Source organism: Lithobates pipiens, unplaced genomic scaffold (genome assembly GCF_037356315.1).
Source record: "Lithobates pipiens isolate NorthernLeopardFrog02 unplaced genomic scaffold, aLitPip1_a1.2 Scaffold_25, whole genome shotgun sequence".
Classification (NCBI taxonomy): Eukaryota; Metazoa; Chordata; class Amphibia; order Anura; family Ranidae; genus Lithobates; species Lithobates pipiens.
This window is the reverse complement of record NW_027507787.1, coordinates 103,511,887-103,518,036: the sequence shown is the minus strand read 5'-3', so window position 1 is coordinate 103,518,036 and position 6,150 is coordinate 103,511,887. Positions and strand designations below refer to the sequence as shown.

Below are 6,150 nucleotides of genomic sequence, written 5' to 3'. Positions count from 1 at the left end.
CACATGTTTTGAAAATGCCCGAAGTTGATCCGCTACTGGACAGAGGTGACAGGAACCATTGATCGGGTGTTTGGAACCTCCACCAGGATGGAGGCAAAGTATTGTCTCCTGGGATTAGTTGGCAGTTCTGAGATGCCTATTTCAGGCAAGGAAACTGATTGCCCAACCCTACTTAGCCTCCAATGTTGGCAATGACTTGTTTTTTTTCGCTTGTTTCCCAAGATGACCATGTTGGCTTTGTCAAGATGGTTGAGAGTGCCCGAAGAGATCGCCTATGGCCCCATCACCTTGAAAGTGCTTGATCTTGTCTGATCTCGGAGGCTAAGCATTGTCGGGCCTGATTAGTAACTGGATGGGAGACCAACTGGGAATACCAGGTGCCGTAGGATTCTTTTTATGTTGTTGGCGTTGACATGGTTTTTTTTTTCCGCTTGTTTCCCAAGGTGATCATCTTGGCATTTGTCAAGAGGGCTGAGAGAGCCCAAAGAAATCTCCTATGGCCACATCCCCCTGAAAGCACCCGATCTCATCTGATCTCAGAGGCTAAGCAGGGTCCGGCCTGGATAGTACCTAATTAAAGGTGCCGTAGGAATCTTTTTATATTGTTGGCTTTGACCTGTTTTTCTTTCGCTTGGTTCCCAAGGTGACCATTTTAGCATCAGTCAAGAGTTTTGAGTATGTCCCAAAGCGTTCGCCTGAGGTCACATCACCCTGAAAGCGCCCGATCTCAGGGGCTAAGCAGGGTCTGGGTCAGATGGGAGACCACCAGGGTCTATGTTGTTGGCGTTGACCTGTTTTTTTTCACTTGTTTCCCAAGATAACCATCTTGGTATTTGTCAAGAGGGTTGAGAGTGTCTAAATAGAACACCTGTGGCCACATCACCCTGAAAGCGCACAATCTCATCTGATCTCGGAGGCCTAACAGTGTACGGCCTGGTTAATACCTGTATGGGAGACCATCTGTGAATAAGGGTGCCGTAGGCTTCTTTTTATGTTGTTGGGGTTTACCTGTTTATTTTCGCTTGTTTACCAAGGTGACCATCTTGGCGTTTAACAAGAGGGTTGAGAGTGCCCAAAGAGATCACCTACGGCCCCATCACCCTGAAAGCGCCCAATCTCATCTGATCTCAGAGGCTAAACAGTGTCAGGCCTGGTTAGTACCTGGATGGGAGACCGCCTGGAAATACCAGGTGCCATAGGCTTCTTTTTATGTTGTTGGCTTTGAACTGTTTTTTTCGCTTGTTTCTCAAGGCAACCATCTTGGCGTTTGTCAAGAGGGTTGGGCGTGTCTTGAAGAGAACGCATCACCCTGAAAGCACCCGATCTCGTCTGATTTCAGAGCCTTAGCAGCGTCAGGCCTGGTTAGTACCTGGATGGGAGACAGCTTGGGAATACCAGGTGCCGTAGGCTTCTCATTATGTTGTCGGCGTTGACCTGTTTTTTTTCCCTTGTTTCCCAAGGTGACCATCTTGGCATGTGTCAAGAGGGTTGAGAGGACACAAAGAAATTGCCTACGAGCACAACACCCTGAAAGCGCCCAATCTCGTTTGGTCTCAGAGGCTAAACAGTGTCGGGCCTGGTTAGTACCTGGATGGGAGACCGCCTGGAAATACCAGGTGCCATAGGCTTCTTTTTATGTTGTTGGCTTTGAACTGTTTTTTTCGCTTGTTTCTCAAGGCAACCATCTTGGCGTTTGTCAAGAGGGTTGGGCGTGTCTTGAAGAGAACGCATCACCCTGAAAGCACCCGATCTCGTCTGTTTTCAGAGCCTTAGCAGCGTCAGGCCTGGTTAGTACCTGGATGGGAGACAGCTTGGGAATACCAGGTGCCATAGGCTTCTCATTATGTTGTCGGCGTTGACCTGTTTTTTTTCCCTTGTTTCCCAAGGTGACCATCTTGGCATGTGTCAAGAGGGTTGAGAGGACACAAAGAAATTACCTATGAGCACAACACCCTGAAAGCGCCCAATCTCGTTTGGTCTCAGAGGCTAAGCAGGGTTGGGCCTGGTTTGTACCTGGATGGGAGACCGCCTGGGTTTTCCAGATGCCGCAGGTTTATTTTTATGTTGTTGGTGTTGACCTGTTTTTTTCGCTTGTTTCCCAAAGTGATCATCTTGGCATTTGTCAAGAGGGTTGAGAGTGCCTAAAGAGATAGCTTACAGCCGCATCACCCTGAAAGCACTCTATCTCTTCTGATCTCAGAGGCTAAGAAGGGTTGGGCCTAGTTAGTACTTGAATGGGAGACGGCCTTGGAATACCAGGTGCCGTATTCTTCTTTTTATGTTGTTGGCGTTGACCTGTTTTTTTTTCGCTTGTTTCCCAGGGTGACTATCTTGGCATTTTTCAAGAGGGATGAGAATGCCCAAAGAGATTGCCTATGGGCACATCACCCTGAAAGCGCCCAATCTCCGCTGATCTCAGAGGCTAGAAAGGGTCGCGCCTTGTTAATACCTGGATGGGAGACCGCCTGGAAATACTAGGTGCGGTAGGCTTCTTTTTATGTTGTTGGTGTTGACCTGTTTTTTTTGTTTGTTTCCCAAGGTGACCATCTTGGCGTTTGTCAAGAGGGTTGAGCGTGCCTGAAAAAATCTACTATTGCTGCATCACCCTGAAAGAGCCAAATCTCATTTGATCTCAGAGGCTAAGCAGGGTTGGGACCTGGTTAGTACCTGGATGGGAGACCGCCTGGGATTTCTCGATGCCATAGGCTTTTTTTTTAAGTTGTTGGCATTGACTTATTTTTTTTTTTTTTTTTTATTCTTTTATTAAGTATAAGTAGAACAACATAAATATAACAGTCAACCATACAGCATGACCCAGGGTCACAATTACATGGTAACAAAAAATAGGCAGCCAAATAACTCTGGGTTCTCAGAGGGGAGTCCTACAGTTTCATGCAGAAAAGAGAGAAACCCCACCTCCGACATGTAGTACAGTATAACTAGTGTAGCTCCGTTCGGACAAATGTAATCATGGAGAACAACTGGGACCACAGCGAGCCAGCTTATCATGACCTATGTGAACCAGAGTAAAATATAAGCCAGTCGTGTCCAGAACCCTGGGGTTCTTCTGGGTCCCAAAGGCTAGTAAGGAGACAAGGCATAGTCAAAAGGGAGGACGAGGGAAGAAGAGAGTGCAAAGACGGAGAGAGAGGAGGTGGGGGGATCGCGGCGGGGAAAAAAAGAAAAATAAAGACAAAAAGGGAGGGGGGTGGAATGGCACCCAGGGCAGACATGGCCTACGTAGGTAAATGTTAGATGTTCAGTCGTTTTCTGGGACAGGGGCGCTGCTCACCTCCTAAATGTAGTCTCAAGTACCAGCAAAATACCTCCAGGGCCTCCATGTAACACTAAATGCCTCTTCAGTGTTGTGAAGGGTGGCAGTCAATTCTTCCATCCGGAGAATATGATTGACTTTGGAATACCACAGCACCTTGGATGGGGGCTGAGGCTGCCTCCACATTGTGGGAATGCAGGCCCGGGCGGCGTTCAGGAGTTGCATCGTGAGGTTTTTTTTGTATTTTCGAACAGGCTGTTTGGTCAAGTGTAGAAGGCACGCTGCTGGGTTGTCTGCGATATCTACATTTCTGAGAGTTTTTATCGTCCCGGTCACCTCCACTCAAAAGTTCCTCAAGGCCGGGCATGCCCAGAAAATGTGTCCCATGGTCCCCGTATCTGAATTGCACCTCCAACAAACATCCAGGATTGATCTATTCATTTTATTCAGAAGGTATGGGACTCTATACCAGCGTGAGACTATCTTGTATCCTGATTCTTGATATTGGTTTGCGATGGAAGCTTTATGTACTAATGTCAGGATCTTCCCTATCTGTTGTGGGGTAAATGTGATGCCAAAGTCCCTCTCCCATTTGTGGATAAATGGTGGGGTCGACTCCTCCTCCTGACTACTTAATAGGTTGTACAGGAGGGAGAGGGTGTGTCGCACAGGTTCCTTTTTGTGACAGATGGATTCATAGAGCGTCAGGTCTCTAGGAGTGTAGGGGGCCCTTTGTATGGCCAGAAGAAAGTGACGAAGTTGATAAGCACTAAACAAGTCAAGCGGAGGGTCAGAAAGCTCGGCGACAGTTTGCGTGGTCGGGAGCCCTCCCGAGGGCCACACCTCTCCCAGACGCTGTTTCCCCACCACTGTCAACTGTCGCAGTTTCTTGTTGGTAAATCCCGATGGGAAGTCTGGATTACCTATAACCGGAGTCATTGGTGATGGCAGGGGAGCAATGTGTGTGCAGCGGAACAACCTCCGCACAACAGCCAACGTAGCTCCCACTAAAGGGTGATCTCTGAGGTCTTTTGGTAGGAAGGACAGGAGCCACGGGGAGGTCAATAGGGGAATGGATCCATCCTCAATCTCCATCTCCACCCACTGCTTGTGTGGGCCATTACAATGCCAATCAACGACTCTCGCTAGCAGAGTCGCTCTGTAGTATTGTCTCAGATCTGGGAGACCCAGACCCCCCTTGTCCTTTGGTATGGCAAGCAATTGCAAACGGGCTCTGGGCGGTTTGCGCGCCCAAATAAAGTCCTGGAGCAGCACCTGCAGTTCTCTGAAAAAAATTGGAGGTAACCGGATCGGTAATGTCTGGAACAAGTATAAGATCCGCGGGAGGGCCGTCATTTTGAATGCATTACAGCGCCCGAACCAGGTCAGTGTTAAAGCATGCCAGTTTCCCAAATCAGAATTCAGTCTATTCAGGAGAGAGACAAAATTAAGCGGGTACAATTGCGCCAAATCCGCTGCGATGTCAACGCCCAGGTAACATATAGGTTTTTCAGCTCAGTAGAATGGAAAAGCGGAGCGTAGTCTCTTGGCCTCACCATCCGGGACCGATATATTCAATACAGCCGACGGTGCAATTGATTTTATAGTTTGATAGGCTGTCTTATCGCCGGAGAGCCGCGAGTATATTGGGAAGCGAAATGTGTGGATTGGAGACGAAAAAAATTAGATCGTCAGCGTACGCCGCAATTTTGTGGTGTGCCGAGGGTTTGGATATGCCAGTAATATTCGGGTCATTCCGAACGTGACACATAGTGATGGGGAAAGAGTCCGAGCACTCTGAAAGCACCCAATCTCGTCTGATCTTGGAGGCTAAGAAGAGTCAGGCCTGGTTAGTACCTGGATGGGAGACCACCTGGGAATACCAGTTATTGTAGGCTTCTTTTTATGTTGTTGGCGTTGATTTGCTTTTTTTTTCCGCTTGTTTCCCAAGGTGATCATCTTGGCATTTGTCATGAGGGCTGAGAGAGCCCAAAGAAATCTCCTACGGCCACATCCCCCTGAAAGCGCCCGATCTCATCTGATCTCAGAGGCTATGCAGGGTCCGGCCTGGATAGTACCTAATTAAAGGTGCCGTAGGAATCTTTTTATATTGTTGGCTTTGACCTGTTTTTCTTTCGCTTGTTTCCCAAGGTGACCATTTTAGCATCAGTCAATAGTTTTGAGTATGTCGCCTGAGGTCACATCACCCTGAAAGCGCCCGATCTCAGAGGCTAAGCAGGGTCTGGGTCAGATGGGAGACCGCCATGGTCTATGTTGTTGGCGTTGACCTGTTTTTTTTCACTTGTTTCCCAAGATAACCATCTTGGTATTTGTCAAGAGGGTTGAGAGTGTCTAAATAGAACACCTGTGGCCACATCACCCTGAAAGCGCACAATCTCATCTGATCTCGGAGGCCTAGCAGTGTACGGCCTGGTTATTACCTGTATGGGAGACCATGTGTGAATACCAGGTGCCGTAGGCTTCTTTTTATGTTGTTGGCGTTTATCTGTTTATTTTCGCTTGTTTACCAAGGTGACCATCTTGGCGTTTAACAAGAGGGTTGAGAGTGCCCAAAGAGGTCACCTATGGCCCCATCACCCTGAAAGCGCCCAATCTCATCTGATCTCAGAGGCTAAACAGTGTCGGGCCTGGTTAGTACCTGGATGGGAGACCGCCTGGGAATACCAGGTGCCATAGGCTTCTTTTTATGTTGTTGGCTTTGAACTGTTTTTTTCGCTTGTTTCTCAAGGAGACCATCTTGGCGTTTGTCAAGAGGGTTGGGCGTGTCTTGAAGAGAACGCTAAGGCCACATCACCCTGAAAGCACCCGATCTCGTCTGGTTTCAGAGGCTTAGCAGCGTCAGGCCTGGTTAGTAC

General features: G+C 48.3%; 3 pseudogenes; all 3 read left to right on the top strand.

Moving 5' to 3' along the window:
* The first annotated feature begins 270 nt into the window (after positions 1-270).
* Positions 271-389, top strand: LOC143932084 (5S ribosomal RNA; annotated as a pseudogene).
* A 694-nt stretch (positions 390-1,083) lies between these two features.
* On the top strand, positions 1,084-1,202 carry LOC143931926 (5S ribosomal RNA; annotated as a pseudogene).
* A 4,653-nt stretch (positions 1,203-5,855) lies between these two features.
* LOC143932381 (5S ribosomal RNA) lies at positions 5,856-5,974 on the top strand (annotated as a pseudogene).
* Positions 5,975-6,150: the final 176 nt, after the last annotated feature.